General features: G+C 40.2%; 1 protein-coding gene across 1 annotated transcript in view; it reads left to right on the forward strand.

The window, feature by feature from the left end:
• Positions 1-529: 529 nt before the first annotated feature.
• Positions 530-27,802, forward strand: part of SULF1 (sulfatase 1) — a 158,797-nt gene continuing 131,524 nt past the window's right edge. The window contains exon 1 of the mRNA XM_054590235.1: positions 530-840. The gene's annotated coding sequence lies outside the window, so the exon portion shown is untranslated. The remainder of the gene's footprint in view (positions 841-27,802) is intronic.

Genomic DNA, 27,802 nt, shown 5'->3' on the forward strand with positions numbered 1-27,802 from the left:
ATGGGTGCGCGTGCTATTTTACACGCACAGAAACTAAAATGATTTTCATTGACTATTTCTGAAGTTCAGCCTGTGGCAAACAGTGAAGCTGTATGTGGGAATAGAGAAGTTTCTGCTCTTAGCTGCACCCCCACTCCCTGCCTTCCAAGGAATGCTGGAGGCAGCAGCGATCTAATCAAAGGAAGGTAAGAGTTTAGATTTCAAAATGTAGATGTCACATTTCAGTGCAAACTGCTCCTACATTAACACTTTATCAGGATGTCAAAATGAATCTTTTATTTCAGGGGCGGGGAGAGAGTGCTTGCTGAGAAGATTGCCCTCGCTGGGTTGACAGGAAAAGATTTTTCGTGTCTCTGTGCCTCCTTTGGAGGGTCCCAAACGTCCCCCCGGGGGCTCAGGGAGTTGTGAAAAGTAACGCACAACTGGCCACCAGGAGAATCCATTCCCTCCACCTTCTCTCTAGCACCTCCCACTTCTCTTTTTATAGCAGTCCTTTCTCTGAGCAAATCTCAGGTTACTTGACCGGGAGTTCTCAGACCTCCAGTTTCAGCCCTGCCCTCAGCCTCCCGTCGGTGAGAGACACCAGCCCCAGCAATTGGATTGGGCAGCCCGTCTTGACACACCACTGTGCTGAGTGCTTGAGGACGTGTTTCACCAGATGGTTGGGGTTAGTGTGTGTCATCACGTTCGAGTGGGGATTAGGAGCAGGAAGGCTGCCTTGCTGGAGCTGTGTGGTCTTCTCCAAGTGAGAGTTGCGAGCATCAGAACGACTTTGCTTGTGAAACAAGAGGAAGGATTCATTTTCTGCAGCCCCAAGAAAAGCAGGTTTTTTCCCTCCAGGTAAAGTCAAAGAATTCTCTCTCTCTCTCTCTCTCTCTCTCTCTCTCTCTCTCTCTCTCTCTCTCTCTCTCTCTCTCTCTCGTTTGAATGGAATGCTAGCACAGCACACTTGTCAAAGCCAGTTGTTACTATCTTCTCAATGCTGCTATTGTACAGCTGACAGATAACAGTGAACGTCGCTGGGTGCTTGGCTCTCTTTGTAGGACTAACACTCCTGCCTTGCTCCTGAAGGTGTAGCTGCTAAAATGGCTTTTGGAGCTGTGTTTGCACCCTGTAACATCCTCGGTACATACTCAGAACGGGAGCTATACGTTGTTTAAAAAAGGATGGATAAGGCCGAGAAAGCCTTTATTTTAGCTTTCAAAATGAAAATGCACTTCCAAACTGTTGCATTTTACTACTCCATTTATAAAGATTCTTGCCAGGGTCTATTCCTGAGTGGCTGGCAGAGATGAAATGCTTTCTTAACGGGTTTTTGCAATGTTGACTATATCTGATTTATGACGGTCCAAAGTGTTTTTAAACAATTTGGGAGATAGGCTCCAAAGTTTGGAAACTCCTTAAGGGCAGCCGCAGCGGCCCTCTGAGCAGCTGATAGAATAGCTTGAAAACAAAAATGCTTCGAGCTAGAAGAGAAACAGAGAAGGAGGAAGTAGGAACGTGCTCTTTAACTTAGCCCTCAGCAGCTGCAGGGGAGCAGTGGGCGGTAATTCATTTGCAGATCTGTTTGTGAAAGTTTTACAAGTCATTGAAAGCTGAAGCAGCATCTCTGTAATGGATCATTAAAGTCGCTACATTTATGGGTTTTAAACAGGCTATCTGAAGTGTTAATTAAATGTAAATAGATTTTCTGGCTTGGTTATAAACAAACTTTTTTAAAAAAGGTTTTAATTATAAATTAGTCATTGGAAATTAATGGTGACCCGGTGCCTGAGCAACATAAAATGAGTTGTCATCATGTATGTGAGGAACCAGAAACGGAACCACCCAGCCCAAAGCACCCACCAAAATTAAATCTAACTGAATACAACAATGAGGTTTCTATACCGTGTTTAGTTTGTGGCATAAAAAGGCCTTTCGAATGGACGCCCTGTTTTCACAGGGATCAAAAATTAAGTTTCCAGCTTTCAAATGTTTGATCAGGCTGGGTTAGTCAGTGAGTTAGTCTCTTTGCACCCTAACTGACTTGCCTTCCTGCATCAGTATTCATATACCTGTGGTGCTCGGGATTCTGGTTCCCACTGGACTTGCACGTTTGGTAGAGAAACCCAACACCATTGTCACCCGCTGCAGGTGAAGAGATTCAATGAATAATACTGTATATAAGCTATTCTGAAACTGGAGCTGGTTAATAGGTTGTATAACAGGATTTATGGCTCCCGCTTTGTGATTTTTATATTCATCTGAATAAAGAGGCCCATAAAACTATGTTTCAAATTGCATTATATATACTTTTTACAACCAGGCGGTTGATATGTTTAATGATTCAAACAATATTTTAGTGTAGTGTTTACTTGTGATTCAGAATGTTCTCTGGTTACCGTCTTAGAAGTTCAATGATAAAATGTCCTTATAAATAACCCTGCAGTTATTAAGACTGAGCATTAGCTGATTCCCAGTATTACATAACTAAAATAGGACTAAGTTCATAAGCTGAAGTCTTTGGGAATTCCAATCATTCCATTTTGGCTTTACAATGGAACTGGGATTAAAAAATAAAGGCAGAAAGGCAAACGTCAGGATTAGGACTGTACACACAGCGTGTGGCAGGGACGGTGCTGACTAGCGATGCCATTTTTCACTATCGCAGCAATATTTCAGGACAAAGTAAAGTTCCTCCTCACAGACAGGCTTCTCTGTGAGATGCGGCGTGATGGCATCTAACAAAGGCAAGTTTCTGTTTAGCCACTGGAGCCCCACAAGCATATGCTGCAAATGTTGCAGGCTGAGCACCAGGCTGCCTGCCCAGGATTCTGACGTGGGAGAATCGCACCCCCCACCTGCCTGCCCCAAGTCAACTGTAAGCAGGACTAGGAAGATGGAAACAAGAAGGGAAGCGTTGAGGAATAATAAATTCACACCTTAAGAAGGTGAAGTTGTGTTAGTCCCCCTAATATGAAGTCACTGAGCAAAACTTAAAGGGTCCGCTTGAAAAACAGTGCCCACAGGGCAATCCCAGTCTCTTGTCAAATTCTGAATCTACCTTTCCAGATGGTAAACATTCAGAGACATATTTATGGTGACTTCTACATACCTCAGTTTGACATTTGGTTTCTTCCTGACAGCACTTCGGCTGGTAACACACATGAATTTCCCATCAGTATTCTAACAGCTGTAAAAGTGTTTGAGCACCAGGGATCTCTGACTCAGAGAAGTGAATAACTGGGGCGCAAATCTCAATTTGCACTATTGATGAATCCTGCTCTCATAGCATGCAATAAGGAGATGCATCCTCAAGGTGAAAAGTGATCTGAAAGCTAGATTTATTAAGTTACAAAATCCATCTTTATGGTGGAATGGAAAACTAGAATACATTAATCCAGGCAGTCGCTGAACTCAAGGTAAATTATGAGTAGGGACCTTCATCAAAAACCTAAAAGGGGTTCTCCTCTATTTCTTTCTATGGAAATTTATGTCACTCAGAGACATTGTTGGGTTTACTTCCATAGGAATAGTAGAGATGAGGCAAATGAGACACTTCGCATTTTTTTCTTAAATGTACCTGGATGTCCACATGCGAATGAATAAGAGCTTGGTTCTTTTGTGTTTTAGATTTAAAGTGGTTTGTTTTGTAAAGATCCGCAGACCGCATTTCTGATACTGAGTATTGAGCTTTCCCCAACCATTGCCATGTGTATAGGGCCAGGCACTGAGTCAGGTCAAGACATCTGACCCTTTTACCCCTTGTGTAATATTTTTGTATGTGAAGCATAGAGCACATTTAAAGGGATTACAGTTGTTAAGAAGCTGATTCTAAATAGATTATTATTTTTATTACAGCTATTAACTTTGAGGGAAAAGAGGCTCATAGAAGAAATTAAGTTTATGGTCATATGGTTAGGTAAGATCCATAGAAGGGAAATGGTAGTTGAAAGAAGATACTTTTTGGAAGAAGTTTGTCCTGAAATATGTTTCTTATTTAAAATATTTTCCATTCTATCTCAATACACTGAGGAGAGGAATTAGCCTTTTAGCTTTTTTTCCCCCCTCTAATATTCCCCTCACCCCCACAGCTAATCTTTCATCAAATTCTGCAAGTCCTTCCTTTCAAATGCCTCCCACATATGGCCCACAGCTACCACTCTGGTGTGATCAGCGGATCGCACATGGCTCATTACAGCCACCTCCTATCTGGCCCATTGTCTCCATTTCCCTCTTCTGTCCACCACTGCAGACTGAACTGAAAACACATCTTCCATCAAAGCTTTTCCCTGCTGAGAAGTCCCACATGGCCCCTCAGCACCCACAGGAGGAAGTTGGAATTTCTCAGTCTGATGGACTGGCCCTCTGCTCTTTGGTCTCAACTTTCTGGCCGTATCTCCCACCAAATTCCTATGGCAACAGCAGTCTCCCCTCTCCCACAGCTAAAGTGGCCAGCTCAATGGTTCCAGGTCCTGGTCTCTTCTCCAGTCCCAGGCCACTCTAGTTTTCTGTCTGGTTCTCTGCAAAATGAGAATTTGTCATCCTGTGCCTGGTTCCTTCTATGTTTATAAGACTATGTGCAGAATGTCCTCATCATTTCTATATACACATCTTCAAAGTTTCAGCTTAAGTTCCACCCCCTCCCTAAAGCCCCCCCCTGACTACTGTATCTCCCAGCGATGTTCTCCTTACCTTAAAGCTGACCATTAATTATCTGTGCGTTGCACTTAGCACAATCACCTTGTTTTTTTATCCTCCTTTCTACTTTGCCTTTTTATCCCTAGACTCCTCAGATAGGGTGAAGTCTGCTAAAACAGGGGACTGTCCTGGTCTACTTTTGTGCCCCCCAGAAGACACTCAAAAATATGTGTTGACCAGCTCACAAGGATGTTCAAACATCTTAGGTGCTTTTCTCTCTAGTTACCCCACTGTAGACTGATTTGCCAGTGCTAACAGCCCTCTCCACTTATGAGAGGAGAAAAAAAAACTTAATGAAACTTGATGGGTTGTATTTTGGAATAGCTTAGGAAAAATGTCCTGTAAGCAGAATGTAAAATCATCGCCCCAAATTAAGCTTGTGTATTATATTAAAAAATCCTTATCTATTTCAGTTTTCTATTACTATGGTAGAAATTATGTCTATGAGTTGCCCCTCTATGATATAAAATTTCAAATATGATTTTGGACGCAGGAAAACGCAGCCTTTGGGTTCAGACAGATTGGTGTTCCAAACCAGGGACCACCTGTCACTAACCTTGTGGCTGTGGACCAGAGACTTAACTGCTCATCTCCCTCCTCTGTAAAGTGGAGATGGGAATAAATTACGCTACCCTGGGGATGTTATGCAGAAAATGCTTTGAGCACCTGGCATGGTGCATGTGCAATAAGTGGAAGAGAAACAAGGTTGCTACATGCACAGAAAGATACAGACCTAGGCTGCTTGAGTGTGTTCACCTCAGTTATGTCAGTCATTAATCCTATCTATTTATGGTGTGTCTTTAGTCTTCTCTTCTGCCACCAAAGGCAGGGGCATGGGGAAGAGAGAGAGAGAGAGATCAAGAGAGTTAGAAAGGGGGAAAGAAAGAAAAAGAGAGAGAAAGAGAGGGAGGGAAGGGGCTGCTTTGGGCATTTAGGGATTTGGAGCAACTGAGTTAATGGATCTGTAGAGACAATGATGACTGTTGAATACACTTTGCTGGGAGGAGCAGAGTCCTGGGTCCTGCATGAAAGGATAATAAAGAGCAGGCGCTGGGCTGCAGGGCTGGGGAAACAAAGGACTGAGCAGTGGACCCCAGCGGGGAGTGGAATTTGCCAAAGGGTCATGTGCTCCTCTTCCTTCCTCCTGGCCCACTATTTAGAAAGAAATAATAACTTGGCAAAACATTGTAGAGAGTCAGGTCAAGCTTCCAGAAGTAATTGGTAAAGCAAGATACCATTTAGACAAAACAAGGGGCTTGGACCTTTGCCATCCCTCACCTCCAAACCAAATTTAACAAAAAGCTGAAAGCAATCAGCTTGAGCTCTGGTCTGTTCCCAAACTCTGCATCCACCATCAAACATGCCTTCAATCTGTGGCCTTTCCCCAGAAGGGCAGCTGACTGAGAAATTACCTAACAAAGCTCTGAATGCCACCAAGCAAATATGTCCTTGGACGTTGGTCATTCAATTTCAGTTTTCAGGATCTTGGGTTAGATCAAAGGATATTCTTTCTGATCCTGATCATCTGGTGTGCACCTGTCCCAGGCCAGGGACGGGAAAGAAACAGAGCTCTGCTAGGATGAAGGGCAAGGCAGTATTTCTGAAGATCCTTCCCTCTCGTGTCTATAAACTTTTCAAAGAACGCATCTTCGGAGGTACAATCTAAACTACCTCTCTTTCCCTCAAAATGTGTAATCCATGAACTACTGTACAATAATGCACTACAACTTTGTTAATTAAAAAACGTGGCTCTCCGCTTTATTTTCAAAGGTTAATGCTTTTCTAATATGATTTTTTTTTTTACTATACAGTTACAAATTCATAGGAAACTATTGCTACATTTTCTAAAATGTGAATCTAAGGGACATGTCACTGTTTAACAGTAGAAGGTGAGGTTGATACTAAATTGCGATGGGTTATAATTTGGGGCACACCATGTTTCTGGGCAAGAAGTCTTCATAGGATAAGATAAAAAAAAAAAAAAAAGGAAGTTAACCTGTGCAGTTCCCGTAACGCTAATCAAGTTCTCACGCAGTGGGAGCAGAGGGAGCAGAGTTCGAGGACCGGGAAGAGCTCAGATGGCTCTGGTTGATCGTAACATAAAGATGTTGAGTTTTACCCGGATAATAAACTCGTGAGCAAGCCTAGACACCTTTGACAGGGAAGAGTGCCATAGTAACAAGGAGGCTTGTTTTATCACATATCCAAACACGCTATCAAACTACAATTATTGAATTTTCTGTTCCTAAGCAATTGACTCTGACATAGATTTTTTATCTACCATCATGTATTTTTTCTTTTATTTTGTTCTCCTCGGTTGCACCTCCATCATTCTGTTGGTTTTGTCCAAATCTCCACTTCAGCTACAAATTGCTGCTGCTATATTCTAGTTATGTAGCTACAATGACCTGAAACTCCAAATCAGCATTTTCCCATCTGCAAACAGGGCTACTAGTAAATATATGCAATTTGTCAAAGTCACAGAAGACAGAAAAAACCTGAAACAGGCTCTTCTCAAGAACTGAAAAATCTCCTTGAATCCACTCACTTGATGAAAGAGGCCTAAAATATACCAATCTAAACATCATCCCATTTTTCTGAGCGGTAACAGAGCATTTCTAATAAACAAAATGGAAATCTGAATTACAGAGAGTTTTGTTTATTGTCCAATTTCGTGGTGTGATAGTATAGCTCAGAGGCAACACCTGTTATATTAATTTAGAATAAAACTGAAAGTTAGGCCATTATAAGATATCCCAGGGTCATGGTGAGACATGATTAATTGCATGCCGAGTGTGCATTTATTGATAAATTAAAAGTGTGCACCTGTGGATATTTTCTTCAAACTCATATCACTAATAGGGCTTAACACCAAAATCACCTTTCTATAATATAACATGTCCTCTGAACAGACTTCCTGCCAGTTTAGAGCACCACCCCCGCTTAACCCTCACCTGCCAATAATCAATCTTCCCCTAAATAGAATGTCCTAGTAAACAGATGTGCTTGGCATTGCATCCAGAAATTTCTGAAACTTCAGCTTTTAACTTTCATGTATAAGAAATGCATCCCAGGAAAGAGAGGCCCCTACAAATCATATGCTCCTTTTTGCCTCTTGAGAGCTTCATGCTGCTAAAAGAAAGGAAAGTGTTCTGAATATAGCAGATGAATAAACGCATGGGGTACATAATATTTTTTATTTGAGACTCCTAGAGGCTTCACATGTGTTATCACATTCTTTTTCATATATGACATCTATATTTAGTAAAAGAGACCTGGGAAAATATACTCAATATCAAACAGCTTAAATTACTTTTTAGCAGTTGAGTCGATACCCTAAGGACTAACCATACTGTACCTTCTAAATAGAATCAGAGCCAAAAAGAACAGGCTTAAGAAAGCTCCATCAACGTGTTAATTCATTTACTCCATGTGGATTTGAGAACTTCCTGTGTATGTATTTCTGTCCTAGTGCAAAGAGGAATATAAAATAATATAGGACGCCTTCCTAGCTCTGAAGTTATATCTAGTTTAGCTGTGAGGGGAAGACATGAACACAAGACAATTCTTAGTAGTCTTGAAAAGAATTTTGTAGTTAAATATCAATTAGTAGTACTATTTAAATAAAAGGGATGTCAACAGAGCCCCCTATTGGAGAAGCTGGAACCTGAACTGGGCTAGACTTTGCTCAATGTCCACAATTAGGTGAATCAGAGCACTGATTCATCGACATCTACAAACTGCGTGGGGACAATTTGTTCACCTTCTTATTCACTCAGTTTCCTTCTCTATAAAATGGATATGTTGTTATCACAAAAGGCTGCCATAAAAGTTAAATGAGACAATAAAAATAAGATGCTTAACACAGAGCATAGAACACAGTAAGTGCTCCAATAGCTGTACTTTTTTTTCCCAAGTGAAAAGAATGACTTGAGTTAGGGCTTGGAGGTAAATTGAGTATGGAATTTCAAATAAAAACACAGTGTTTTTAGATTAGAAGATCCTCAGGGACAAACTTTGGGCACACAATGATGGGAGGCACTGAACAAAGAGGAAAAAGAAGAAAGGAAGGAGGACTCGGAGAAACGAGGAGTGCTAAAAGACAAAAAGAGAAAGAAAAGAAAGGAGGAAGAGGAGAAAGAATATGATCTGACGCCTCTGCTCTGTACGTTTTTCTGTTTTATACACAGCATGTCACAGCTCAATTAAAACACATTCTAGAGTGTCCTGACACAGCCAGTAGAGAGGTTGGACTTGGAAGCTGAATGGGAGGCTAGGAAGTTTAAGCAGCAGGGTTTGCAGGAGAGGAGACGTAGCCATGGACGTAGACCTAGACGCGGACATGGACGTAGACCTAGACGTGGACATGGACGTGGACACAGACAATTGAGAGGGCACCAAAAATTTTAAAAAGTTAAAAAAGAAGTTGCCTGTTCTCATTGATGACATTGAGAATGAGGAAAGGATACCTATGAGACACATTGTGAAGAAATAAATAACAATGTTAACAACTTGGTGAATGTTCACATAGAGGACAAAAGAAAGACAGATGACAGAGACACTGAAGTATCAAGTCTAAGAAATGCAAATGGTGGCGCGGTCCAAGGAAAATGGGTGCGGAATTGTATTTTGCAACACCATAAATTTCCAAAGTGACAACAGTCATTATGGAACAAATCTTGACCTGCTATCTGTGAATTAATACCTATGCTTGGGATAACTTTATTGTGCAAACATGGTAAATATGTGTACATATAAATGTTTAATAATATAATTTAAACAAGTAAAATCTAATTTTCTGACCATCAGTAGACATTAGAATGCATAACTGTGATTTTTTTAAATGACATTTGCTCCTTTGATTAAAATATATATTTTTTCTTAGATTAAGAAAATGGTTGATAAAATAAATCCAGTGTTTTTAAAAACTTTGGGGAAGTAGTGAATTTTCAAGTTAGAACCAAAAATTACTTCTGCAAAATACCTATCATTCTCTCATTCTCTTCTTTCAACTAAAAATGGTGGTAGGGAGAGAGGCATATAATTTAAAGACAGTCTAGAGGCAAGAAGAGATGAAATACTTAGTTGCTTGTGCTCATAAACTTTCAGCTTCTACTTTGGCAGAGATGGGTTGACATCCATTTGCAGAATATATGAATAACTTATTTTATAAATGACATAAGCACTTTCTTCTTCAGTAGCTGCAAAGACAAATCATTCCTCAATTTAAGGTTTGAAAAAAGTCCCCACCCCCCCACCCCCCACCCCCTCCGCCCCCTACCTCTGCTTCTCTTTCTCTTCCCTCTTGCTTGGTCCTGTTCTTTTATTTCTTTCAGCCACGCTTCATTTTAAGATCCCCTTCAGAATGGAAGGGCCTTTTTTTTTACCCACATCATTATACAATGTTATTAGAAGTCAAAGATTGTATTTGCCATTTCAAACTCTTGCACCTGATGTTGGGGGCAGCATGACTGAAAGAATACACTGCTTGACTCAGCAATGTTTGGAATGAAAATGTAGTCCTATTTCTAGGAATTTGTGGAAATAGCATTGACCTGTAGACACTTGACAGCATTTTGATTCCTCAAAAAAGACTTGGGTTCCATTCAAGTTTTTAATGAACACTTTGGCCTGATTTGTTTTACTTAACTGAGTTTTCGGAAACATGTTCCCCGGTTCTTACGGCAGAGGTGCCTGCCTACATAAAATACCAGTAACCTGTAGTCTGTTTCTCATTCGGGGTTGCCTCACAAGAGGGTCTAATTGGTCTGAGCCAGTTTATATTTGGAAGCTATTAGTAGCTAATGACTGAACTGGTACTTCTTAAGAAATTCTGTTCAAGGAACCAATGGGAGAAAGATACTGAATAGTATACGTAAGTTAGATCGGTGAACATCATTTGCAGCGAGCACAAAAGTTGGGCTAAATGGCAAGCTTGGTACTAGATCAGATCTCTTCATCTGGTACCCACTTAGGTCCAATGGCCTAATGTGCTCACATGGAGATTAGGCTACAAAACATGAGCTGATAGTCCTAAACTGCTTAAATTTAGACTTAAATTCAGGATTCTATTCATACATATTCAGTGTCTAGACTTGTCTCAGAGATACTTCTCGAACTGGAGATGTGTGGTCCTTGTAAAAAAAAAAAAAAAAAGGAAAAATAAGTAAGTGGAGAGGGAGAGAAAAAGAATATCAATGTAGTAAAATATGGTCTGTCAGAGTCGCTTTTTTGACATGAGTGAGACAAAAAAGAAAACAAAAATAAGCTCTATGCATCCTGTATAGTAACTATTATTCTCATTAGCCCTTTCGCTCCAAAACCAGCAGTCCGGCGACATGCCATTCTGGCCGGCGCCGCGGTTGTCTCAGAAGTGGGGTTGGATGTGTTCCTACAATTGCTTCTGCCACTGTCATAACCCCTTGGGAAGCTTAAGACACCCACTGGCCTGCCTCATTGGCTTCAGGCAAATCATACTTCATGTGGGCAAATTAGAAATTAAAATGTTACTAGCCATAAAATAAACTTTGCTGAATAACGGGAGTTGTGTATATAGTTAGGAAAGAGAGGCAGGGTGGTACAGTGAAAAACATTGGAAACCTGGATTCTGCAACTTGGCTGCCATTAATAGTGTGATATGGAGTGAATTAGTAACCTTTTGGGAACTTGCCATCCACCAGCCCCTTTGCCTTCATTTTTCTCTTCTCTCCATCTAGATTACATCATTCTGCTCTACTTGGGAACTCTGTCCTTTCCCTAAGACGAGCCTAAATAAATACAACATCCACTTGAGACTAAAAAGCATGGGGGTGCAGGGGAAGGACTTCAGTCTGTTCTGCATCACCGATGCTTCTAAATCGAGCTCAGTGTTCTCTCTTTCTTATATACCTCTGTTAAACTTAACTTCCTTTAGCATTGTTGCAGCCTGTCATTCTAGTACTCTAAAACTGTCATCTCCCAATTTCCTACAGCACCAAGTCTAACTAAAATACCAGCATTTAAGAACCTGCCTAATCTTTTCCACTATAACCACTCCACCTCCTCTATTCACTTTCTGTCTGCTCTTTACTAAGCTGGTCCAACAGTTCCTGAATCAACATCACTCACTTAAACATAGGCATTTGTTCATACTGTTTTCCAAAAGTGCTGGGCTGCCCTCCCATCATAGTTCTGAATGTTTAAATATCACCCATCCTTAAAGAAAGATTGCCTTCATTACCTTCATGGAACTTTGTTTCCCTACCTATTCCAACCACCAATAATTTCCTTCCCATAGGTGCTCTCTCTCACACCATTTAAAATCTTCTCATATAATTTTTAGTTCTTAATTAGGTACAATTTGCATTTTTTTGTTATTCTTCACAGATATTTAAGGTCCCCTGGGGTTGAAAGTTGCATTTTAGTCATTGAGAAATTTAGGAAACTAATCAACAGCAAATCCACAGCTACACCAGGCAATTCTTTGGATAATATGGAAGGCACTCTCTCATGCACTGGCTTTCTGGCTTAATTTTTCTTTTCTTTTTTCTTTTTTTTTGTTTCATCTTCTGTCCACATCACTCTTCAGGGCTGAATTTGAGCCAGCTGGATGCCAACAGATTCAAAAAGACACGAAGCCAACTAGAATTCCCCTCTTCTTTGATTGGATGTGAAATGGTATTGCTGGGTGCCACTCACATGCCAGCGACTTGGGGTTCTATGTTATCACTCACCTTCTCCTGAGAGCTGAACAGAGGAGACCGTGACAATTCAGTTTTTAAGAGCCTGTGAAATTAGGGCTACACCAGAATTTCAGAGATAGTGCCAGATTATATATTTGTCCCACCTGAAAGAAGATATTCACTGTCTGCCGCATAGCAAAAATTAAATGCCCTATAAATTTCATAGTAAATCACACTTCATAGTGGGGTTTGATTGTAAAAATTCTTTTGGCTAGGATCCACATTCTCATTTGTAGGACAACTGATCAATAAGATGAGAGGCTTTAAATTACTTAGGAAAAAAAGGAAATTATCACACATTCTGCCAAGACTACCGGATCTTTTTTCTTAAAAGTTTTCTTAAATAATTTGGAATTAGGGATGATCTGTCAGGAAAGGCATGTAAGACACCGTAGAAACAGAATGTTATAGGTACACCTGAGAGATCATGTAAGTAAAATTCCTTTTTATACATCTGAGGAAACTGAGGCCAGGGGGTTGTTCAGGGATCTGCCTAAAATCATAAAACTCATTCTTACCAGAGAGCGTTCTACAAGCTAGACTTTATTAAAAAGTGCAAATCAGTGAAATTCTACCAGGACTAAAGGGAGTTCATGTGTCACTTGTACTTAAGACCTAACAAGAACCTGAAAGTATGAAGCCAGCTCTCTTTGTGACCTTGGGCCCTCCTGCTGAGTGCTAGGACGAATAATTAGGTACTATAGAGAATTCTTGGGATTGAAGCAAATACCAAGGAAAAAGCATATGATTACAGTGCAAGGGTTCATATGGAGCCCTTGTAGAAAATCTGTTCTAACATAAATACCCAAGCACTGTTGCTATAGATGATCTAAAAATGTGTAGCTTTATTGCAGAGAACCTTCTTTGTAAAGGCATTTTTTTAAACACATGCCAAAAGAATGCTACCCAAATCATGATGACAATATTAACCATGCCTCATATACCGCTTCTGCACATCGGAAAACTAAATCCCAGTGAGGATGAGCCTGAGTCTAAAGAGCTAGTAAGTGGAGCAACCAGCATTAGAACTGATGCCCTCAAGCTCCGACTTGACTGCCCCATGCTTCACGCGATTCAAAATATGTCACATCTTCTCAGTATTAGGGAAACCTCTCATGTTAGAACAGTTCAGCTGTTTCTCAGTAATGTCACTTCGTTGAGAAACACTTGAAATACTTCGAGTACTAGAATTTTCCCAAGAGAAATATAAGAGCAATAGACTCCATAGCTTAATAAATTGCATAAGTGTATATGCCATTATGTATCTATATAATTTATGTTTAAAACTGATTTATTTGTCAAGGAAGTAAAATCAATCATTATTGGATTATAAAGGTATTTCTTAGCCTTTAACTTACCTTTTCACTTTGTACTATAAAGAATAACAATTTAAAAATTCAAAATAAAAGATTAATTTAGGCTACGTAAGTACAGTTTTGACTATTTGAGAAATAGATTTTTTAAAAAACATGGTCTAGATTTGTGTTTTTGGTGGTGTTGTAACTATCTAAATGAAACCATTATGATTGTCAGAGAAATGAAAGAAATGTGTCCCAGGAAAAGCAGGATTTTCATTCATATTTTTTTTAAGTTATTGGTCACATTTCAATCCACTGGAGAATGTACTTGTAAATCTGGTTAGAATTAGAACAAAATCAGGCTTATTAGTATTACATCTTCTGATGAAAGGAAAGGATTCTGTTGAGAATGTGAAGATAATGTGGCAGAATTATTATCTGTTTGTCATGTAGCTAAACTTATTACAGCGAATGATGAAAAAGGATTCCATGAAAAATTACGCCTTTAGTCCATAAGAACACTTTGTTCATACTATTTGCTATTAAACCTCAGCACTGAACACTTTGTAAAACATACTTTCCTGTTTCTTGTTTGTATCTCAGTTGTTGTCTTAAATGAAAATAAATCAGGACACTTTCGCTGCTCAAAGGGACGACCAGAAGAAATGAAGCTGAGCTCTTACTAAACTCTTCACAGCTCTCTTGTTCTGCCATTGTATAGCAACTGCCCTTGAGTCTCTACAACCTTTCCTCAGATGTGCTCAAAATCTCCACCCACAATACTACATAAAATGGTGAACTGTGAAAGTAAAAAACAGCACAAAAAGATGTAAGTCCTGGCTAGAGCAACATAGCTCAAAAGGCATGACAGAGTGTGAGAGCATCTTAATTTGACTTTCCTTAATTTATGAACCCCACATCCTTTAATTTTATATAACAGTCTATACTTTCCAAAGCGCTTTCAAACACTTGGTTTTGACAACTGTGTGGAGCATGTCACACAACCAAGTGCTTGTGCTCGTTTTAAAGAATAAGAAACAGGGATATTCTTAAGTTAACATACACTGAAAAATATCTAGGGGTAAAAGACCATAATGAGTCTGAGTAAATGGTATGCAAGTGTTTTTTTCTATTATTCTTGCTACTTTTCTATAGGTTAGCTCAACTCTCCAAACCTCAGAGGTGTTTTGTGATTATTTTCAAATACAATTTTTTTAGAAAAAAGATACTGAGATACAGGGAGTTAAATAATTTGCATATGCTAAGAGAGCAGATTAGAGGCAAAGTGAACAACCAGAATCCCCGTCAGTCTTCTATTTCACATTTCCTCCAAATTTATAATCCATTTCTGTGTAAATTGAAAAATAATTTCCACTTAAAGGTATTTATAAACCATAAGTACACATTTTGCCAATCAGTCATCAATAATTAACCCATAGCCCAGGGGAAAATCATAATTATTATTTAACTATAACTTATTTATATACTATATTACCATTGCAAGTTATTTTTAAGATTTTATTTATTTATTTTTAGAGAGAGGGGAAGAAAGGGAGAAAAAGAGGCAGAGAAATATCTATCTGTGAGAGAAACATCGATAGGTTGCCTTTCTCAGGCCAGCCAAGTGCCCTGACCAGGAACTGAACTGGCAACCTTTTGGTCTGCAGAAAGATGCCCTACCCACTGAGACAGCCACACCGGTCAGGGACACTGCAAATCGTTTTTACAGCCCTGTTTCATTTGATCCTCATAGTGCTTTAAATGAAGTAGATAGCACAAGACCTTATAATTAGACCCACTCTATAGATTATTTTTTTTCATTGATTTTTAGAGGGGGTGGGAGACAGGGAGAGAAACATCAATTTTGTTGTTACTTGTTTATGCATTCATTGGTTGCTTCTTGTACGTGCCCTGACCAGTATCACACCTGCCACCTTGGCATATCTGGACGATGCTCTAACCAGCTGAGCTACCTGGCAAGGGCCCCCCACTCTACAGATTAAAAATCAGTCTGTGAAGATTACTTGTGTCATTACTGTTCGTAGTTACCAAATGGCAGAGTCATAGTCTGCAAACAGATCTCAGCACCAGCACCCTTTCCAATGCATCCTCTTGACATTTCAGCGCCTTTTCATACCCCTGATGGACGTATCTAAAACTTCTGGGGCTCATGTTGTATTTAGCAATAGAAAAAAAATCCTTTGAAGAACAAATCAAAATGACTGAGAAAGATGTTTATGTTTTATTTACTAATGTTATATGTAACAGCTAAGATGTATTAAGTACCTACCTGCAGTGTATAAGTAAGGGCTTTATATACATTATCTAATTTAAAACTTTCAATAGTTCTATGACATGAAATTCTCTTGTTCCCATCACACAAACAAGGAAACAAGGTCTGAGAGCTTAACTAACTTGACTGATGTGATTGATCTATAGGGGCCATGGCAGGACCTGGGCCACTCCAGGCCCTTGCTCCGCATTTTTCCTGTTTTTTCCTTTAAGCTCAGTTAATATTTTAACACATTTATTGTTCATATATTTGGTAATTTTTAAATTCTGAAATTAACAAAATCCTTTCCAGGAACATAGTTTGTAGGGAAAAGCGTATGTCTGAAGAAGCAGATACCACCTCTTACTTGCACATATTAAGCATTCAGTAAATGTTTGCAAAATGAATGAGGGATGTTTTGAGCTCTCTGGTAAAAAGTTCTTAAGACATCATGATGTAAGCACAACACCTAAAAATTAAGTTGGCTCAGTTTGCCATACCTCAGCTTTTAGCAAAGCAGAATTTCAAAGACAGGAAAAAAGAAAAGAAAAAAATGTCATGGGTTTTTAATTTATTTTTATTTTTATTTTTAAGCCATCCCTGGGCAAGCTGAAGTGCTCTGTTAATAATCTGACTGCCTGGATAACTTCTTTGGAATATAATCTCTCATCTACATGACAAATTTGATACTCAGTCTCACCACTGGTTGTACTTCCTGATTTTCTCCTTTGCTATAACCAGTTCAGACAAAAAGAAGTGAACACAACTGGCTTTCTAAGGTGCCTCACAAGTGCCTGCTGACCAATGACAGCAGGAAGGGAACAGTCTGGGAAGACATGAGATCGAGAAAAGTGGCAGGATACATGGAATACTCTTTTCCACCTCTTTTCTTCCTCCCCGAGCTTCCAGTCATCCATTTTATGATTTCTTCCCTCTCCAAAGTTTCTGATAATATTCATTGGTCTACATTTTTCAAACTTTAACGGTTAGGTGAGCTGACAGGACCATATTCACTACCTCCTTCCTCCATTAGTAATACCGCCTCTGACCTGCCTCATGCATTCCAGCACAGCAAACACCTGAAGTGCACAGCTTAACCTTACTGCAAAGTAAGGGAATTTCAGGGTAAAACCTGCATTCATGGAAGTCAATCACACATCAGTCTCGGGTTACTCAGCTTGGCACCGCTTTAAAGCATTAAAGCAATTCCTTTCAGGCGCTGCCCGTTATCACCCCGTTGCTGTCCATCACCCCTGCCTCAGGCTCGGGCTCTTAGCCTCTGGCCCTTCTTACTAATGCACCTGCCAGCCTCAGTCAAGGTTACTTGCAGATTCTGCAGAATGAGGCTTTTTCCTGTCTCAGTCTCAGCACATCCTCCATAGCAGAGTCCCAGGGAGTGCAACCTCTGCAGTCAGCTCTGCCCAGGGCCCCATCTCCTGCTTTCCTCTGCCCAGTCTACTCCCCTACCTATTGTCCCAGCTCCCCTACCCCTTCGCTTATTTGGGTGTCCATTTGCAATTTATTCCTCCACCTGCTCACAAAAACACTACCAGGGACAATCTGGATTTGGGACATACCAAATTTCTTGGATGATATTCCCTCTGTTCATTTTTTCTATGTCTCTCTAAAGTTTTTCACTCAAGTTTTCTAGTGAAAGCTTTCTTTGCATTTTTCTAACACAACCCTAACAATTTGAGTTGACCTGATTCCCGGGACAACTGTTAGTCCCTGGAGCCGAAGTCACAACAGTAGCATTCAGGTTGTATTGTTAATGATTACCAATACCCATCTTTTTAAAAAGATCCCTATTATTTTTCTTTTATGTCATTTAATACTTATATTTACACACAGAGACCTAGGCAACTGTTGTCAGGATCACCCTTTGTCTAATGCTTACTGAAAAAAAAAAATGGAATATGTTTTTCACTCTCTCAGGGCAACTAATCCTAATCTAGTGCTTAAGACACGAACAGCCACAAGACGTTCAGGGAGGGAAAGAGAAACTGAGTACCCACCACACACTGGACACTGCTATTCACTTTCTGACTTTGTTATTTCTGTTCTAGTCATTCTAGTCATAAATAATGAAACTAGACTAAAAACAATCACACATTGGTGGAGCTAGGATTTGAACCCAACTCAGTTTTTCTCCATAAACCCATGCCATCCCTCAAAAGAAAATTCTATGTAAATGCTAAACAGTAAAACCTAGTCATTAATTACATGGAGGCAGTTTACATTTCCCTGTAATTCACACCTTTTTTTTCCAGATTAATTAATTTCCAAAGCTGGTAAAGTGCTTCTTCTCACAATTTACTAGGCTTTGGGGTAAAGAGCTAAATGAAGGTTTGCTGTGAAGCTGGCGTGCAGAAGACTGAGATGCCAATAAAAACGTGTTAACTGGTGTACAACGTGGAGCCTATTAAGTAGAACTGCTCCAGAACACAGACCGGTCTGTACATTGCTTGTGAACGGCTACGTGCTCGTCTCTCTCACACTTGTCCCCTGGGCATCAGGCCCAAACCATCCCTGAGAGGGTTAAGCAAACCCCCATGGAAACATTATTGGTTATTGAGGATCTAGGGCACCACAGTGAACGTGCTGCTCCGTGTTTTCGGTAACACGTTAGGACTATTGCTCCAAGTGAAAAAGACATAATGCACACTTAATGTGTTTTCCGTCAATTCACGTGCCCTTGCTTCTTAAATTATTTCCAGAAATTCTTGGGAAATATGAAAGGAATTTACCAAGTAAAAGTGTTATCTTTTCCTTCAACAGAATGTCACCTCACTTCATGAACTATCCTTTCCAAATTCTTCTTCCATTCAAACTGATTTTAACACACTTGAATATCCACACCATAATTAGGAAGCCAATTTATTCAGTTAATTTGCATCAGTCTAAAGAATTTTTCCTGACAGAAGACTTCCGTTCTGAGCACCAACTACTTTTTAATCCTAGCCAGGTTATTGCTAAGGAGAAACGATTTCACATTTCTCATAAAGATGCCAGTCATTAAGAATATTAACACAAATTCCTTCCCCTTGAATGGCAATGAGCTGTCATTTTAGCAATGTTGCTGCGTCAGCCTTTCTATTGTCAAACACAACAAATGATGAGAAAATCAATTTACTCTTTAGAATTAGTCAAGTGAGGAATCCTTTGAAGTGGGGGTGCAGGGTTTTGTTTGGATCCTATAATCACATAAAAACGAGCACTATATATATTGGTAAAATGTTGTGAAATTTAATAACTATTTGCTGCCATAGACCTTCCAAACAGAATCTATCTCTGAAAAAGAATTCCCCACTCCTAAAATAACATTTGATGAGCAACAGATGTTGTTTAAACGAACCTTGTTCAGCTGAACTAAGAATATATTTCGATCTGTATGAGGCACCGCCCAGAAAAGAGAAGTAACTATAGCATGACCTATGTGTTGAGGTTGGTCGCAGAGTCTGAATATAATTATTTACTCCATAAAGCTTCTCTCATAAGGCAGAATGTAAATGAACTTGTAACTAATAGTTTCTAGAGGTCAGAGGATGCCAGACATGTTGCTTATGAAAAAATTGACAGTTTTTTGTAGCCTAAGAACGTGTGGAGAAAAGCAATTCAATGGGTAGCCACAGCCTTTCAAGTGATGTATGTCCTGGCAATGATTTGCAAGTTCCACAACTTAGTTTCTCCACTCATTAAGGGAAGACTAGGTCATTGTTCAAGAATGACAAGCATTTAATATTTGGAAATGACTAAATAATGAAGTGCCTGGATTCTATAGAAATGCTGAGGAGAAAAGAAGATTAATTTAAAACCAGCATCTAGTACAAACATGACCTTCTTATTGTAAATCTCAGGAGTAGGAAAAGAAATTACATCTAAAGCTTTGTTCCTAAGGCTGAGAATTTGAAAATATATCAATATTAGGATGTTTCAGATGGAAAGAAAAGATCTGTTTATAATAATCTCTTGTCTATGGAGATGATAAAAATTCTCTCTGCTGAAAGAATGTAGTTAGTAAAGATTTAAATGACAAGAATGGAAGGGCCAACTTTTTATTCCTTTGCCTCTAGGCAGATCTATAGTTAAGCCATCTCAGAAAAGAGAACAATGCTTTGGTCCCCAAAATCTCCAGGTGAGAATGATAAAAATTAAAAAAAGAGCAGATGGGAAAAACTCAGAAGCCTTGAAATTAATAAAAGTCAGTTCCAGCTGGTATAATTTCAGTTAAAATTCACTTCTATTTGCAAATAGCCCAATAGAAAAGCTCCAAAAGATGTGATATTTGGCACTAATTTTCTCTGTAAATTCCACTTAGCAGTAATGTCTGATCATTGTTCTGTTCACCTCCTGGTCATCTCTTTGGTAAGAGAAGGAGGCCAGCTCTTGGGTTCTAAGATGACCAAACACAGGACATCCGACACAGGACACATGGGACAAATAGCAGTTTATTAGTCACCTGTACTAACAGCCAAGGAAGGAGGATACTACATGCCAGGAGGGCCACACAGAGGAGGAATTCTGAAACAGTGAGCCAGAAGGAGCTACTGGGGACAGGCTTTGTAGTAACAAGAGGGTGAGATGTACTCACTTTCTGGGGAGGGTGGGATTAGCTTGTTTCAATGACTTGGGTTGGCAGGGAAGTGAAATCTATTTGGCTGAGGACCAGGTACAGTGCAGTTCATTCATCTGTAGAGGAACTAGCTAGGTGGGGAGACTTTTCCACTGCGATTGTGGGGATATAAGGGACAAGTGGGAACTCACAGGCCTTTAGGACCCTGTGAAGCTCAAGTGTCCAGGCAGCCCATAAAAATCTTAGGCCTGAGAAGCTTGTCATTCATACAAGCTATATTGACTTATACATTCCTTGGTTATACCTACCTCTAAGAGTAATGTCTTTGCACACCTGTTGAGTCTCATGTGAAAAGCGACGCTTTTGACTAGATTGATAGACACGGGGGCTTAAGCAGTTTTGTAGCAATACTCAGGGGTCAAGGCTATGTAATTAGCTAGATGACTGTGCAAAGGTATCCTTTGCTACTTCCTTTGACATGAATGAGAACAGGAAGAGAGACCTAAGTCATCCAGGCAAATTGCATATTTAACTCCACCTAATTTTAATTTGCCATGTGGTGAATTCTGACCAACTTCAGACTTACAGTCAAGGGCCCCAAAATGATCTAGCTTGCTGAAATAAAGGTGTTCCTGCCTCCCACTTTTCAAGCAGAATACTGTCAGGAAACACAACCAGGTCAGACTGCTTCTTACTTTCCCTGGGATTTAACAAGTGAGGAAAAATGACGTGGAGAAGCCAACAGTTTCAGGCAGACTCTGGACATCTGACGTTAATGCTGGGCCTATTACAAAATCTCTGGTAAGGCATTTAATCTCTCTGAATCCCAAGTTTTATACCTTTTTTAATGAGGAAATTAAACCAGATCAAGAGTATTTAAATATTTTTTAATAGCAAAACCATCATTTCAAACAAAGTTTAAAGTCATTCTATAAAACAGGTAGAAATGAAGCTTCCTTGTTTGAATCCAATAAATGGAGCCCAAGCCCAACTGACCTGACCTCCCTCTAGCATTTGCTCCTTCCCTATCTGATCTCTCCCCCAAGATTCCTGAAGCACTTCCTTGAAAACCTAGGGCTCCTCGGAACCCAGTTTGAAAACCAGCAGATAAGATACTATCCAAGGTTCCTTCCATCTTTCAGCTGAACGCAGAAAATTGCAGACTGTGGAGTCAGATTTAGGTTCAGATCCTAGTTCCATCACTTCCTAAGCTGTATGACCTATTTTCCCATCAGTGAAGATAAAAATAGCTCTGTTGTAGAACAATTAATTGTTAGGTACAAATACATGTGAAGTGCCTCTCACCAGCAGGAACTCCTAAATGGTAGCTGTAGTAAAGGTTATGTCTCTGACTTGAGCGGCACACAGTGTGGGAAGAGCCTATCCTTGAACCTACTAAATTGCAGTGAGAACTCTGTTATTACTGAAGCTCCAACCTCAAGAATTTGAGACTAGAATTCCTCTTTAAACCCTGAATTAGTTTTTATTGTTCCAAATTAGTGGAGGAGGGAAAATTCTTCTAATTCACTGAACATTCTGTATGCCCTAGAGAGCATGCACTGTGCAGACACACCCCAAGTCTCTTAAATAACACCATGGTTGATCCAACCACCACTGATGGAATTTAAAGTACATTGCTTTCATCAAAGAATAACAGGGGCGATGTCAGTAAGAACTCTTTAATACCAAGCCACAAGACATTCAGTACCTAACAGCTCATGTTCGATATTTCATGCCTTGTCATAAAACAATTCAGCGGAGAAGCTGTTGTTCATTTGCTGAGCTGCTGTTGTGATAGCCTGCATTTTTTCAACAGTGGAAGAGTTCCCCCAGAAAATGCATCCCAGAAGACTGTGTTTCTGAAAACCGTATCTTTGGGGAATTTTCCTGGCATTCTATTAAAAGCCAGCACCGCTTTATAGGTCTTCTAAAGCGCAGTACGGCGGCTCAGTAGATTCCAGCATTCCCATTACCCTCACATACTCACAGTTTAAAGGGACCTGACTCAAAGTTTAGACACTCCTTGCCACGAAAATTTAGAATCTCCTTGCCATGTTTTATAAAGCGTTTTAAAAATTTATTTATAAGAATTTGTAAACATACATAAAAGTGAAGGGTATCACAACCCGCCATAAGCCTATCACACAATGTCAACATCAATACTTCACCCCCACGTGGCAGCTTTCACCTGAGCCTGTGGAGGTGACACAAGGCCTGTTTCATTCCAAGACTGATGGCCCAGGTTACAATCAGGTCAGCTGTCAGTTAAGCTCAGTAAACACATGTTAAGTGCCAGCTGTAGGCAGCCTAGCCACCCTGGACAACCAGAACCATGCAGGTCCCCAAATCTGTGAAGCCACACAGCATTTGAGCAATTAAAACAGAAACGCAGAGTCGAAATTTGGGAAGGCTTTTGCAGCAAACATGGGATCTGAACTAAACTTTGAAGGAAGTCGAAGTGAAGACATGCCAGACCGAGGAAGGGGATGTGAGGAAGGGTGGGAAGTAAACTGCAGGGTCACTTCGGCGACTGACTCATATTTGAATGTGCTGGGGTAGGTGAGGCAGCAGGAAATCAGTGTGGAGGCCAATGGAAGCTCTGAATGCCAGGATGAGGAAGTTCCTTACTGTTGGGGAGCAGTGCCGGGAACAGGGCGGGATAATAATAATCTAAAGAAAACAGGAGGTCCACAGGTGGGACGGGAAGGTGGCTCTGATGACCCAGGCTCTGGGGTAAAGAACCCTCCTCCTGGGTTATTGCTGCCACCAGGAAAAGAGCTGAGACGGATGGAGGATTAAAATAGAGGGTTGGCCCTGGCACAGGGAACTCCCTCCAAACCGTCATTAAGAAAACAAGAGACCAGGAATCAAGAGAAGCGGCAGAAGCACCTGGTCTGACTCGAAGGAACATCACTGTTTACTAAGCACTTGGTGTCTGGAACGCCTGCCTGTCCAAATACCACATCTTCCTCCTCCACTCCATCCTGCCACAGGCAGCTACTGTGCGGGGTGCTGGGGAAAGGGGCCGGAACGCGCGCCTGGAAACCCCGACTCCCCTCCCTGCACCTTGGTCCCTCCCTCCAGCACCCCCTCCGGCCCCCCGCCGACGCCGGCGGCCAGCTGCAGCTCCCTGTTTGTTTGCGGAGGTTTGCGTACACAGATTGAGTTGCCTTTTTTTTTTTCCCCACGTCAGTTCAGCCGTGTCCCGAAATTCACCCCCAGTGTAACTTCTGCCTCTGCTCCTCCTCTTCTTGGAACTGCCTTTTGTTTGGCAGCCTTGGTTCTATGGGGGTGTGCGATGATTATAATCCTCGGGTTTATATAACTCTCTTCATCTTGCAAGCACTTGGCAGACTGTCCCTAATGAAGCTTCAGTCTGGTGTCAGAACTGGTGGCAATAGCGGCTAATAGGAAACCCCAGCTTGAGCTTCGGAGGCCAGGAGGCCAGCAGGGAGGGCAGCGGGGGTCAGAGGCCAGGCCTTCCTGGCTGACGCCCCAGGGAGGTCAGGAGAGTTAAGGAACAATGACTCCCGACTTCATGAGGAAGGTGCCACTGTCACCTTATCTCTGCTCCTCTGCAGGCTGCTAGTGCCCAAGGCTTGTCCTCTAGAGAAGATTTTGAAGGCAGCTGTTGTAAGTATGATGCTCTGCTTTTTCTTTAAAAAGGAAGGAAACGGACTTTCCTTGCTGACTAGTCCACTTCATGATACTTATTCATTCCCCTCATTCATATTCTTACATGATGGAAAGTGTGTCTCTGGCCAAAGTTCTCCACCCAGTTGGGTCCCTGCTAAGAATAATAGGAGGAGTATGAGGTTTCTGTGATAATTCACTGAACCAAATAGCACCTAGGCGAGGAGGTGCTGGAATTGGCCACTTTCATTAAGTCCTGGTGGTTGGTGCCAGGCTGACTGCTTTACACTCATTTCACCCTCGAGAGGGGCCTTGGTTGTCCACCTGGCTTGTTAGGCAACAACTTTGATCTTCAGTTTCCCTGGTTTCATGCTCACAGTTTCAGGCAAATATAACTGTTGAAAGTTTGTTTTTTGGGTTTTTTTTTTTTTCACACTATGAAATAGATGCCATCTTTCCTCGTAGGCTTGAAACTTGCAGCAGCTTGTGTAAACTCTTATAAAACATTGTGACTCTAGTGGGCCAGTGAATTGTTAAGTTTTTCACTGCATAGCTGAAGATTAAAGGAATGTGGTCTGGCAAAACCCAAAGCTTATGTTTCTGTAAAGAACGCTGAATTAACAGTATTTATCTCATGGGTGATGCTTATTACTTTGAGAAATTGTCTTTCAACAAAAGGGGAATTTAAAACTCCTGTATTATACTGAGCAACATAGGTAAGAAATGTAAGGTTTCTGCACACTTAGAAAGTATGATTTGCTAATGGAACAAGCAAGGAAATTAAGTTCTGTTTGGGGTAGTTGTACAATGTATCCTTATAAAACCAGGACTATAACTTACTGCACTCTGAGACACAGAAAATTACTATCTTTATTTCAGGTAAGAAAACTAGGAAATATAATTTGGTAATAATGTAGAAAAGCAAGACCTCTTACTTTTAATAACGTAAGTGCTATGATTAATCGACTTGCCTTTCTCTTCAGATATATAGATGTGCAAACAACATATAATATGTACATACGTATGTGTGTATAGATATAAAATATATATAGTTAATTATCCTGAATGCTTACATTTGCTTTATCTAATGCTCAGTATTTTACATGGTAGTGTAACACCCAAAATGGACCAACTGGGAAGATTTTTTAAATTAAGTTTCAAAATGCAATAAAGCTATTATTTCACTATTTATCCAATAAACATGGGAGACATAATAAAATTATGTTTATATTTAAGAGTTTGTTTATATTGACATTTCCACTCAGAATTCTTTGGGGTTTCCAAGAAATTCTAAGGCATAATTAAAGTTGAAAATGAGATTGAATTCTAGTTGTTTTTACCCCTAATTTTAAAAGTGATCTGTCAACACTAAATTCTATACTCTAGCTAATTTAATTAACCAAGATCAGCCACATAATCTCAACGTTAGCCTCAAAGGCATACTAAGCCAGAGCAGAAGGAACACAAACTCTGATGGGATCCGATTTGAGGCTTGTTTTTTTTTGCCATCACCTGGTTATATTAACTAGCAGCAAGATCTTTAAATTCTCAGCCTCAGGTTTCACTTCTATTAAATAAGATGAAGACTATTAACCCTATGGAGAGGATTGTTGAAAGGAATAGAAAGAAGTAATATGTATAAAATATCTAGCACATTGCCTGAAAATAGCAGTGTTTCAGTCAATTTTAGGGTTTTCCATTATTTCTATTTTTTTCTTTGATTCTTTGATTCAATTCCTTTATTTACTGAGAATCTATTACGTACTACCTGTTATGCTGAGCACTAGTGATTCCAAGGTAAATAAGATTAATATCCTGCCCTAGAAGAGTTTGTAGTCTGAGGAGACAGATAATTTTCTTAACAATATACTACCTGCAAAAACAAAAGTGAGTTCAAGATTAAGTAACAAAATTAAGGCCAGAGTGATTGTCTCTCCTAGTGAGAGTCAAAGGAACTTTCACAAAAATGATGTTGTGTGCCTCTTAAAGCACCAGCAAGGATGTGGAAGGACATTCCTGACGAGAAGAGCTTTGGAGAGCAGAAGGCGTGAGAAAGCCAGGCGACAGGAACTGGTTTCAACTGGTGCTGGAGTGTTGGATCTATGGGGGGCTGGAGATTCAGTCAGGGGCCCAGTCTTTGGTATTCTGGTGCTTCCTGCTGAGGTGTTCAGACCAAGTACTCTAGTGAAAATAAAACTTACAAATGGACCAGTTCATGATCCGCAAAAAGTTTGTTTTGTAGGTTCACGTCACTATAAAAAGCTTGGGCTGAAGTGTAAGTCAACTACACCACTAAGACATTGTTTGGTTCAACAGGCTATGTTGTTTATTTGATTGTTTGTTTGTAGCAAAGCCCCCTCCATGATGGGAGCATTGCAACACAAGCTCCTTAACTTACTCAGTTTGGGCATTTTCGGGATCATTCATCAGTGGGGAGACAAGGGAGGACTTCGCATGGGGCTGAGAAGGTGACAGTAGATATGATCGATGTTTTAGGGAGATTTTATGTAGATCATATAGTATCCAGTATGGAGTATGGGCTTGGCAAATGCGTAAGGGTAGCAATACTATAAGCTAGGAGTTCAGTTAAAAGACAAATGTAGAATACAAGTTAGAAATGCTGAGGTCCTGAGCAGGGTAGGCCGACAATAGGACGCAGATCCAGAGATATATAGAAGGTAGAACATTCTCGACTTGGAGACTCAATGAAGGGAATGGAGGAAAAGGAAATATCTATGATATTAGTTTGGACTTGGGTAACAGGGTAGCTATCACGGACCATAACACAAGAGAAAACGCAAGGTTATAGGAGAAAATTGAGTTAGTTGGGTAAATGTGGGATTGAGATGTCAGTAAGTAGTTAGATTACAGCACTGAGTAAAAATCAAAAGTAGTTTTTTAAAGAATTTTAAGTTGCTAAATATTTCTTGGAAACTTTAAAGAGAAACAAAATCTGGGCTCTCCCTATTAAGCTCAGTGCCCCTCAAAAAATGTCAATATCCAGGTCCACAGGCCTCTGAGCTTTCATCTTGTATCCCTGCTGTTGAATAGATTATTTTCCCATTAACTTTTCAACAGGAAGGCCATGTCTAGGGCAGTCCTGCCAATAGTTATGTATACCCTCAAAAAAAAAAAGGTAATTGTTACTTCCGCTCAACCTTCAGAAATGAGCGGAGACTACAAAAAAAAATCTGCAGGCTAGTAGAATATTTATTTATAAAAAATGAATATTTATTCATCAAAAAGCAGTCCCTTCATTAGTAGAGCTTTTTTACTTCCCTTGAATCAGGGGACCCACTCAAGAGACTAGAGTAAAGAAGATCATTTCCAAGCCTAAAGCATTTCCCGGCTTACAACCATTTCCTCCTTCTTCAGTGCGAGTGGGAGGTTTTTCCCATGTGCTTGAATGGTGCAAAACAGGGAAGGAGGAGTGGGTAACGTGCAAATTTTTAAATGATGGCAAGTGGAAGAACTTTAACATTTAGAGTGAATAGAAAAGTCTGATTAGCAGACAGGAACCTGTGACATTCTAAGTCTTTGACGTCTGATTACTTGATAGCCTTGGTTTTCTTATACCCTTTCACCCATCTCACACCCGGCACTCAATCTTCCATAGCAAAGCTTC

Source organism: Pteronotus mesoamericanus, unplaced genomic scaffold (genome assembly GCF_021234165.1).
Source record: "Pteronotus mesoamericanus isolate MK-2021 breed Mesoamerican mustached bat unplaced genomic scaffold, CSHL_Meso_final scaffold_174, whole genome shotgun sequence".
NCBI lineage: Eukaryota > Metazoa > Chordata > Mammalia > Chiroptera > Mormoopidae > Pteronotus > Pteronotus mesoamericanus.